Source organism: Tachyglossus aculeatus, chromosome X1 (genome assembly GCF_015852505.1).
Source record: "Tachyglossus aculeatus isolate mTacAcu1 chromosome X1, mTacAcu1.pri, whole genome shotgun sequence".
In the NCBI taxonomy this organism is placed as follows: Eukaryota; Metazoa; Chordata; class Mammalia; order Monotremata; family Tachyglossidae; genus Tachyglossus; species Tachyglossus aculeatus.
This window is the reverse complement of record NC_052101.1, coordinates 135,415,719-135,427,597: the sequence shown is the minus strand read 5'-3', so window position 1 is coordinate 135,427,597 and position 11,879 is coordinate 135,415,719. Positions and strand designations below refer to the sequence as shown.

General features: G+C 46.9%; 1 non-coding gene across 1 annotated transcript; it reads left to right on the top strand.

Moving 5' to 3' along the window:
* Positions 1–11,387: 11,387 nt before the first annotated feature.
* Positions 11,388–11,519, top strand: LOC119920354. Its single transcript, XR_005448107.1, has one exon. It is a non-coding gene; the product is annotated as a small nucleolar RNA SNORA7 (small nucleolar RNA).
* The last annotated feature ends 360 nt before the right edge of the window (positions 11,520–11,879 follow it).

The following is an 11,879-nucleotide window of genomic DNA, read 5'->3' as shown; positions in this document are numbered from 1 at the left end:
CACCCTCCTTACTCCAGAAACCAACCTAGAATTACAGCCAATCCATACTCGCCCTGGTCTGAATGCCAAATCCCTTGTTTCAACAGCTTTTGTGCCTTCCCGACACAGTGAAATGTCTCCTGGCTCCTCTGTCGCTCTAATCCAGTCAAGGCACTCTAGCTCAGGGCCTAAAAACAAGTTTCACGAATTACCGGACTATAGAGTAGAAAGTCAACAGTTTTAAGATCATTGATTTTTTAAAATCAATTTACATTTTTAGAACTTGCATTCAGGCAATCTAGTGTCAACGTATTAGGCAGGAAAAAAAATAGTATCTCCAAAAGAATTAAAATGAGGAACAAGGGGGAAACTCCTTCAAACTCGATTTCCAAACGTATGGTGGGGCCTGACTAATTATAGAAAAGATTTTATACTTAAAGGATAGGAATCTTTCTTCAATCTCATCTCACATCCAGTGTGGTGGCCCCCATTTTTTAGGACCGAGTCAGCCTTTAAACAAGATACTACCATCCTAATTTAATTCAAATGAATAAAACTTAGCTCCAGAATACCACCTGTACAGAGAATCAGAAATTAAAGCTTGAAAAACTTTTAAACCACAGCTAGTGTTTCCCTTATTCCTACATTTCATTTTAATTTTGAGTTACATTACTCCCCAAGTTTTGGTTCCTCCACTCTGTTCCTCTCCCTACTAGAGCATCAATGAATTTGTTGTTTAATCAACCAATTACAAGATTTTCATTTTTCCAATGCCATTTTATTTTTGGGACTCAAGTGAAAAATAATAATAATTCCTCTGGTCCAAAAGAGAAAACTTCTTGAAGATCAATACTAAGCGTTATCATTTTAGCCAAAGGGTTTACCTATTAGTGAATGATAAAATGTAAGCAACAAATACAGATTGGGAGAACTAGAACTTGTTTTGTAAAAGGTTAGAGGAACCTTAACAAATCTCGTGTAATAACAAGTAAATTATCCAACAGCCTCCAAATTCAGGGAGGAGTTTCTCCAATAGTCGGTAGGACCACAGCGGTTTACGAGATGAATCTCCCTTGGTTTCTGATCTGCTGCTTCAAACTTTTTGAAAAACAAATAACTAGAGGTAATTTGTGTTGCTCATTCTCACTTAATCCGTACACTGAGACCAAGTGATCATATTTTGTTTTTAGAAGAACTCGAAGTAGGAACCGAAGAGAAGACTGGAATTGATGAGGAGGCAGATTTCTTTGCTCCAAATTATCAGGGAAGGAAATTTGCAGAGGGAAGTGTTGGAGGAGCAAAATATTCCATCATCCAAGGAGGCCACTCATTGGCCTGGAAGGCTAAAAAGCACCTTTCACAGGGTGGGGACAGGAAACTTGGGTGTGGTTCTTGAGGGGAACAAGATGGTCCACGAGGTCATTCTGGGCCAGTGATTTAGGACTGAAATTCTTTAGACTATTAGGTGGCACCGGGTGATAGAGATGGTAGTTGAAGCCATGGGAGTGAATGAGTTCTCCAAGGAAGTGAGTGTAGACTGTGAGCCCACTGTTGGGTAGGGACCGTCTCTATATGTTGCCAACCTGTACTTCCCAAGTGCTTAGTACAGTGCTCTGCACACAGTAAGCGCTCAGTAAATACGATTGATTGATTGATTAGATGGAGAATAGAAAGGGACCCAGAATTGAAACTTGAGGGACTCCCACAGTTAGGGGGTGGGAGGCAGAGGACGAGCCCATGAAGAAGACTGAGAATAAATGCCCAGAGAGATAAGAGGAGAACCAGGAGAGGACAGAGTCAGTGAAGCCAAGGTTAGATAACATTTCTAGGAGGAGGGGGTGGTCCACAGTGTTGAAGGCAGCTGAGAGGTGGAGGAGGATTAGGAGACTGTGAGCCCGTTGTTGGGTAGGGATTGTCTCTGTTGCTGAATTGTACTTTCCAAGCACTTAGTACAGTGCTCTGCACACAGTAAATGCTCAATAAATACGATTGAATGAATGGTATTGATTGAACACTTATCTATTGCTGAGTCCCATGCTGAGCTCTGTACTTGAGAGAGTCCAATAGAGTTAGTAGACCCGATCCCTGTCCTCAAGGAGCTTACAGTCTACCGGGTACAGAGTAGAGCACTGGGCAGAGTGCTCAGGAGAGTAAACTAGCGTTAGAAGACACCATCCCCACCCTCAAGGAGCTTATCTACTCTGTACAGAGCACTGTATTAAATGCTTGGAAAAGTATAGTACAGTGGGTAGATATGATTGCTGCCCTCCAGCCGCTTACAGCCTACTGAGTGAAGAGCTGTGGTGAGCACTTGGGGAGAGTCCAAAAGAGATCGTAGACACAATGCCTGGCCTCAAGGAGCTGACAGTCTACTGTGTGCAGAGCACTGTACTAAGTGCTTGGAAGAGTCCAACAGAGTTAGTAGACCCGATCCCTACCCTTAATGAGGTGGCAGTAGAGGGGGGAAGGGAGGGGGAATGGGGCGTGGGGCCAGACACAGGGTACTTTACAGCTAGAAGGAAAGAAAGGGAAAATGGCCAGGAAGGCATCTGTCGATGTCCATGTCAGGAGTATTATGAGTGCACAAGTGGGTAATAATGATAATAATGATGATGGTGCCAGGCACTGTACCAAGCGCTGGGGTGGATACAAGCAAATCAGGTTGGACACAGTCCCTGGACTGCACAGGGCTCACAGTCTTAATCCCCATTTTCCAGATGAGGGAACTGAGGCCCAGAGAAGTGAAGTGACTTGCCCAAGGCCACACAGCAGACAAGTGGTGGAACTGGGATTAGAACCCATGACCTACTGACTTCCAGGCCCGCGCTCTATCCACTACGCCATGCTGCTTAATAATAATAATGATGATGGTATTTGTTAAGCACTTAACTAGGTGCCAGGCACTGTACTAAGCCCTGGGGTTGATACGAGCAAATCTGGATGGACACAGACCCTGTCCTGTGTGGGGCTGCCAGTCTCAATCCCCATATTACAGATGAGGGAAGTGAGGCCCAGAGAAGTGAAGTGACTTGCCCAAGGTCACACAGCAGACAAGTGCAGAGAAGCAGCGTGGCTCAGTGGAAAAGAGCCCGGGCTTTGGAGTCACAGGTCGTGGGTTCAAGTCCTGCTCCGCCAGTTGTCAGCTGGGTGACTTTGGGCAAGTCACTTCACTTCTCTGGGCCTCAGTTTCCTCATCTGTAAAATGGGGATGAAAACTGTGAGCCCCCCCGTGGGACAACCTGATCACCTTGTAACCTCCCCAGCACTTAGAACAGTGCTTTGCACATAGTAAGCGCTTAATAAATGCCATTATTATTATTATTATTATTATAAGTGGCCAAGATGGGATTAGAACCCATGACCTTCTGACTCCCAGGCCCATGCTCTATCCACTAGGCCGTGCTGCTTCCCTATGATTGGTGGTCATTGGGGGACACCCTGCACAACAGGCTAAACCACCCAGAAGGTTTCTTCATTGAGTCATTGCTAATCTTATCACAGGCGTAATCTGTTCCCACGGTGAAATCTCTGCCACTCAGGAGAAATGGTCAGACAACAATGCTCCTGATCTGGTTTGCCCCATGCCCTCCGGGCACCTGGCTAACATGCTAAAAGGATGCTGAAGGGTCGCAAAACCCACGAGGGGTGTGGGGGAGAGTGGTGCGCCTCTTCATCACTCACTCTAATCCAAGCCCCAGGTAGCCAGGTGGCAATGCGACGGGAACCTCTCTGAGGCTACTGAGCGCCACTGTCTGTCCGTCCAACTTGGTTCCCTCTTCCAGCATCTCAGCATCTTTCCAGAGTCAGGCCTCCCTTACCCACGACCTCCCAGGCAGCATCCCAGGGTCAATGTCACAGTCTGAGTCCAGCCTAATGAAGGCCTGGGCCCTAGGCCCAACTTGATTTTGCTTGGGATTTGATAGCTGTCGTATTCAGGGTGGCTTGAGAACATCGGTGTCTATCAGTAGCAGTATTGCCAGAATGGATTGAGTGCCTGGTGTGTAAACAGTGCTCTTCTGGGCACCTGCTGTGTGCAGAGTGCTGTACCAGGGGCCTATTGTGTGCAAAGCCCTGTCCTGGGCACCTATGGTATGCAGAACACAGTACTGGGGACCTAATATGCACAGTGTGCTCTCTATTGGGTGCCTGCTGTGTGCAGAGCTATGGAATTAGCATCTAAGTGTGAAAAGTGCTGTACTAGGTACCTACAGTGTGCAGAGCACTGTACTGGGGGCCTACTGCATGCAGAGCATTGTGCTAGGGGCTTACCGTGTGCAGAGGGCTGTGCTAGGTACCTCCTGTGTTCAGAGCGCTATACTCGGGCACCTACTGTGTGCAGAGTCCTGTCCTGAGTGCTTGAAAGAACGCAGTATAGCTGGTGAACATGATCCCTGCTCTCCAGGAGCTTACAGTCCAGCGGGGGAGACAGGCGCTTAAAATCCATTCCAGATGTTTACACCTGCTGCCTCTACTTCCTTCTTCCAACTCCCTATTCGGCCCCCTGCAACCTGGCTTTTGCCCACTCCACCCCACTGAAACTGCCCTCTCCAAAGTCACCGATGACCTCCTCCTCCTTGCCAAATCCAACGGACTCTACTCCATCTGCATTCTCCTTGATCTCTCCGCTGCGTCCAACACTGTGGACCACCCCCTTCTCCTGGAAACACTTTCTAACCTTGGCCTCATGGACCCTGTCCTCTTCTGGTTCTCCTATCTCTCTGGCCACTCATTCTCATTCTCTTTCGCGGGCTCTCCTCCGCGTCCCACCCGCTAACTGAAGGAGTCCCTCAAGGCTCATTCTGAGTCCCCTTCTATTCTCCCTCAACACCTACTCCCTTGGAGAACTCATCTGCTCTCATGGCTCTTACCATTATTGCTACACCAATGACTCCCCAGTCTACCACTCCAGCTCTGACCTTTTCTCCCTCTTCACTTGGATGTTTCATTGTCACCTCAAACCCAACATGTCCAAAACTGAAACTGCTCATCGTCCCTCCCAAGCTCGCTCCTCCCACTGACTTTTCCATCACTGTTGACACAACCACAACCATCCTTCCTGCCTCACAAGTCAGCAACCTTAGCATTATCCTTGACTCATCCCTCTTCTTCAACCCACATATTCAGTTAATCACTAAATCTTGTCTATTCTATCTCCTCAGCATCTCCAGAATTTGCTCCTTCCTCTCCATCCAAACTGCTACCACACTGGTTCAATAATAATAATAATTTTGGTATTTGTTAAGCGCTTACTATGTGCCAAGCACTGTTCTAAGTGCTGGGGGAGATACAAGGTAATCAGTTTGTCCCACATGGGGCTCACAGTCTTAATCCCCATTTTCCAGATGAGGTAACTGAGGCAAAGAGAAGTGAAGTGACTTGCCCAAAGTCACACAGCTGATAGTTGGTTGAGCCGATATTTGAACCCATGACCTCTGACTCCAAAGCCTGTGCTCTTTCCACTGAGCCACGCTGCTTCTCTAAGCACTTGTCATATCCTGTCTCAACTCCTGCATCAGCCTCCTCATTGACTTCCTTGCCTCCGGCCTCTCCCCTCTTCAGTTCACACTTCACTTTGCTGCCCGGATCATTTTTCTACAAAAATCGTTGTATGCAGGTCCCCCCACCCCTCCCTCAGGTGCCTCCAATGGTTGCCCATCCCTCTCTGCACCAAGCAGAAACTCCTCGCCATTGAGTTCAAGGCCCTCAGTCAGCTCTCCCCCCTTATCCACGCTCCGCTCCCACTACAACCAAGCCTGGAAACTTCACTTCTCTGACATCAACCTATTCAATGTCCCTCACTCTCTCCTCCCCAGCTGTTGAGTTCTTGCTCACGCCTTCCCTCCTGCCTGGAACTCTGTCCCCCTACATATCTGACAGACCAGCACTCTCCCCATCTACAAAATAATAGTAATAATTGTGGTCTTTGTTAAGCACTTTCTATGTGCCAGGCAGTGTACTCTACACTGGAGTAGATACAAGGAAATAAGGTTGGACACAGTCCCTATCACAGTCTTCAGCCCCATTTTACAGATGAAGGAACTGAGGCACAGGGAAGCAAAGTGCCTTGCTCAGGGTCACACAGCAGACATGTGGTGGAATAGGAATTAGAACCCAGATCCTTCTGACTCCCAGGCCTGTGCTCTATCCACTAGGCCATGCTGCTTCTCAAAGTCCTTCTGAAATCATACTTCCTGCAGGAAGCCTTCCCTGACTAACCTCTCATCCTCCCACCCCATTTTCCCTCCCTTCTATATTACCCATGCACTTAGTTTCCCCCACCTCCACCCCGCCACCAGCAGTTATATTCATATCATTATACTCAAATGTTTCCCTTACCTGGAATTTATTTATTTTAATGTCTGTTGCCCCTGCTAAAGTGTAAACTCCTTGAGGACAGGGATGATGTCTACCATGGCCTAGCAGCATGGCTTAGTGGATAGAGCACAGGCCTGGGAGTCAGAAGGTTATGGGTTCAAATCCCAGCTCCGCCACTTGTCTGCTGTGTGACCTAGGGCAAGTCACTTCACTGGACCTCAGTTTCCTCATCTGTAAAATGGGGATTAAGAGTGTGAGCCTCATTTGGGACAGGGACTGTGTCCAACTTGATTACCTTGTTGCTACTCCAGTGCTTAGAAAGGTGTTTGGCACATAGTAAGTGCTTAACAAATACCATAATTATAGAAGCAGCGTGGCTCAGTGGAAAGAGCCCGGGCTTTGGAGTCAGAGGTTGTGGGTTCGAATCCCGGCTCTGCCACAAGTCTGCTGTGTGACCTTGGGCAAGTCACTTAACTTCTCTGAGCCTCAGTTACCTCATCTGGAAAATGGGAATGAAGACTGTGAGCCCCACATGGGACAACCTCATTACCTTGTTTCCCCTCCCCAGTGCTTAGACAGTGCTTTGCACATAGTAAGCGCTTAACAAATGCCATCATTATTATTATTATAATTACCAACCGTAATTGTACTCTCCCAAGTGCTTAGTACAGTGCTCAGCAAACAGTAAGCACTCAATACCACGGATTGATTAATTGGTGGTTAAGCTACTTACCTCTTAAGCCTCAGTTTTCTCAGGGTTTTTTTATGGTATTTGTTAAGCACTTACTATGTGCCAGGCATTGTTCTAAGTGCTAAGATTTGGTATAAGGATGTCAGCACAAATCTCAGGAACTCTGAAGAGGAGAGTACATTAAAAATATAAAGCATAGATCATAATAATAATGCTAACTGTGATATTTGTTGAGTACTTCCTGTGTGCCAGGCACTGTGCTAAGCACTGGAGTAGTTACAAAGTAATTGGATTGGACACAGTCCCCATCCCACATAGGGCTCCCAGTCTCAATCCCCAATTTACAGATGAGGTAACTGAGTCAAAGAGAAGTTAAGTGACTTACCCAAGGTCACACAGCAGCCAAATGGCGGAGCTGGAATTAGAACCCAGGGCCTTCTGACTCCCGGGTCCCGGGCTCTATCCACTAGGCCACTCTGCTTCCCTTAGATGAACTCAAAGAAGAACCTATGGATGAAACTCAAATTGTAGCCCACAGAGCAGGCATCCTCAAACTACCTTCTCTAAAGTTGAATCCAATCAAAAGACCAGTGGCATTTACTTTAGTGCCTGTGGAGTGCACAGCACTGTACTAAGTGCTGGGGAGAGGTGGGACAGTTGATAGTGGTTATTTTGGGAATAAATGATTGCAGATTATTTTTATGTGTAAAACTGTCTCTTGGACTAATCTTAATACTTCTGATGAAAATACATCAGAACCCAAAGTCTTTTTCATGGAAGTAAATCAGGAGTCTAAATCTTTCTACTTTGCCTTTCAATTAAATCCTAAAGTTAATAAAAGCCAACATTCATATGATGTTGGTAATCTCCATCAACACCCAACTTTATCTTCCCCACAGAGAGGGAATTTACAGCAGCAGCCTTAGAAAGTGCTCTATTCTACACCAGGAAACCTTCTTTAAATGAATTTAGCAATGCTCTCATTGACTCCCTCCCTCCCCCTAATCCACACCCCTATCTGTCTGTCTCCCTGCCTGCCTGCCATCCTTCCCCTCTGCCTGATTTCATGTTGGGAGACACATTATGAGTAGCTGTTTTTTTAAATGGACTTGAGCTGTATCAGTCAGAGGAAATGATACCAGTGAACAAAATTTCTCCATGGAGTGAAAACGCTGACTTAAATATAAGTATTCTTTGCTGAACTGTTAATGAAAGGAGCACACTATTTTAAGATGCAAAACAGTATATTCATTTTAACACTGAGTATTTGTATGAGCATTCCATTCCAGGTGCAAAAAAATTTTTAGAAACATTAAGTGATTCATCAGCAGGAGGCCCTGTGAGCTAGGCTTTTGGTGTGCAGTGAAAAAACAGGCCCAAACCACAAAGAGTCAACAGAGGAGCTGGGTTTACACCTAAAGTGACCAAAAGCTCCAGTCTGTCTTCTGAATCACCCAGTATTTACACTGCATTCATTACACTGAGATGGCTGGAATGTTAGCAGTCTGTCTTCTAGGAGGAAACTAGATGTGGAAATGTGGAGAACAGGATTCCTAGGACTGGTTTAGTTTAACAGTCTCCAAAGAAGCTTTTCCATCTTTGCTCCACACAAAAGAATGGAGGGTTAGAGAGTAAAGATAGAGAGAAAATAAGCCTCAGAAACAATGTCAAAACTAGAACTTACTTTTGGAATTTACTTTCCCCAGAGGAGAACACGGAATTTTCCATTACTTCCTGAACAAATTCTCTCCCAAGCACAAAGACTCCTTCAGCTTCATGTGCAACAGCTTAAGGCCTGGGGTCTCTTCCCAACTCTCCCTTGCTTATTTTGCAAGCTGACCCAACTCCACTATCTCTTGATTTTTATTTATAATGATACAGTACTTGATTCTTTTTCCCCACCAAATTTTTAAAAATCAGTCGGAAGAACAAATCCATCATCTCTATTCGATCCTAATCCTCCTCATCCCCTCTGTTGCCTTTAAAGCACTCAGTCACCTTGCCTCCTCCTACCTCACCTCGTTACTCTCCTACTACAATCCGGCCTGCACACTTTGCTCCTCTAATGCCAAGCTACTCACTGTACCTCCATCACATCTATCTCACATCTATCTCACCCAAGCCTTGCCTCTGGCCTGGAACGCTCTCCCTTTTCATATCCGAAAGACAATTACTCTCCCCACCTTCAAAGCCTTATTGAAGGCACATCTCCTCCAAGAGGCCTTCCCTGACTAAGCCCTCATTTTCTCTTTTCCCACTCCCTTCTGCATCACCCTAACTTGCTCCCTTTATTCATGCCCCACCTCGCCAGCCCCACAGCACTTACGTACATGTCTCCCGTAATTTATTTATTTATATTAATGTCTGTCTCCCCCTCTAGACTGTAAGCTCGTTGTGGGCAGGGAATATTATTGTTCCATGTTATATTGCTATATTGTTGTGTTGTGCTCTCCCAAATGCTTAGTACAGTGCCCTGCACACACACAGTAAGTACTCAATCAATTCAGTTGATTGATTGATTGATTTGACACCGGGGACTACCCCCTTCTCCTGGAAACATTATCAAACCTTGGCTTTACCGACTGACACTGTCCTCTCCTTTCATTCATTCATTCAGTCGTATTTATTGAGTGTTTACTGTGTGCAGAGCACAATACTAAGTGCTTGGGAAAGTATAATACAAAAATGAACAGTGACATTCCCCGTACACCACGAGCTTACAGTCTAGAGTCGGGGAGACAGACATCAATACAAATAAAGTTACAGATATGTACACAAGTGCTGTGGGGCAGGGAGGGGGAAGAGCAAAGGGAGCAAGTCAGGGTGACACAGAAGGGAGTAGGAGGTGAGGAAAACCTGCCCGTCTCACCTCCATAACATCGCCAAGATCCACCCTTTCCTCTCCATCCAAACCGCTACCTTGCTGATTCAATCTCTCATCCTATCCTGGCTGGATTACTGCATCAGCCTCCTCTCTGATCTTCCATCCTCCTGTCTCTCCCCACTTCAGTCTATACTTCACGCTGCTGCCCGGATCATCTTTGTGCAGAAAAGCTATGGGCATGTTACTCCCCTCCTCAAAAATCTCCAGTGGCTGTCAGTCAACCGACGCATCAAGCAAAAACTCCTCACTCTCAGCTTCAAGGCTGTCCATCACCTCACCCCCTCCGACCTCACCTCCCTTCTCTCCCTCTACAGTCCAGCCCGCACCCTCCACTCTTCTGCCGCTAACCTCCTCACTGTACCTCGTTCTTGCCTTTCCCGCTGTCGACCCCCGGCCCACGTCCTCCCCCTGGCCTGGAATGCCCTCCCTCCACACATCCACCAACCTAGCTCTCTTCCTCCCTTCAAAGCCCTACTGCGAGCTCACCTCCTCCAAGAGGCCTTCCCAGACTGAGCCCCCTTTTTCCTCTCCTCCTCCCCATCCCCCAGCCCTACCTCCTTCCCCTCCCCACAGCACCTGTATATATGTTTGTACAGATTTATTACTCTATTTATTTTACTTGTACATAGTTAATATTCTATTTATTTTGTTAATGATGTGCATCTAGCTTTAATTCTATTTGTTCTGTTGACTTGACACCTGTCCAATGTTTTGTTTTGTTGTCTGTCTCCCTCTTCTAGACTGTGTGCCCATTGTTGGGTAGGGACTGTCTCTATATGTTGCCAACTTGTACTTCCCAAGCGCTTAGTACAGTGCTCTGCACACAGTAAGCACTCAATAAATACGATTAAGTGAATGAATGAATAAGGCTTTGAAGCCAGGGGGAGAGTAATTGTTGGACTTGAGGAGGGAGGGCGTTCCAGGCCAGAGACAGGATGTGGGCGAGGGGTCAGAGGTGAGACAGCTGAGATGGAGGCACAGTGAGAAAGTTAGCATCAGAGGGGCGAAGTGTGTGGGCTGCATTATAGAAGGAGAGAAGAGAGGTGAGGTAGGCGGGGGCAAGGTGATGGAGTGCTTTAAAGCCAATGGTGAGGAGTTTTTGTTCAAAAAGGAGGTAGATGGGCAACCACTGGAGTTTTTTTGAGAAGCAGGTTGACATGTCCTGAACATTTTTGTAGAAAGATGGTTCTCCTTATTCAGTCTCTTTCACGGGCTCCTCCTCTGCCTCCCACCCTCTTCAAGGTTCGGTTCTGGGTTCCCTTCTATTCTCCACCTACACCCACTCTCCGAGTACTCATTTGCTCCCCTGGCTTCAAATACCACCTCTGCCTGGATGATTCCCAAATCAACATCTCCAGCCCTGACCTCTCTCCTCCTCTGCAGTCTCACATCTTCTCCTGCCACCCAGACATCTCATTTTCTGCATAGATATCCTGCCGGTGGCACCTCAAGCTCAATACATCCAAAACTGGACTCCTCATCTTCTCCCCACCAAATTCCCTCCTCCTCCTCACTTTTCCCCTCTTAGGGCCGTACCTGGAGAGTTTCCAGTACTCTACCAGTCTCGGCTGGGAGGGAGAGTCAAGCGGAGGCCTATTCCATTCCTAGCTTGGGCAGTGGCTAGTGAGTGGAAGGCAATCTGCTACAAGTCAAAACTCACCCATGCTGGGCAGCAGCAGCACGGGAGAGAGTCGAGGGCGGAGATTCAAGTTTACTGGGCGGAAGGCGGCAATGGTAAACCACTTTCATATTTTTACCAAGAGAACTCTAAGGATACACTACCAGAACGATTGCAGATGGAAAGCAGGATATTCTGGGAGAGATGTGTCCGTGGTGCCATTATGGGTCAGAAAGGACTCGACGGCATAAGACAAGACCTCACTTTTGCATCACCATTGACAACACCATTCGGCCTCCCCACCTCTCAAGCCCACAGCCGAGGCATTATCCTGGCCTTCTCCCTCTTTCAACCCTCACATCTGCAGCAGGGCCTAGTGGAAAAAGTCAGAG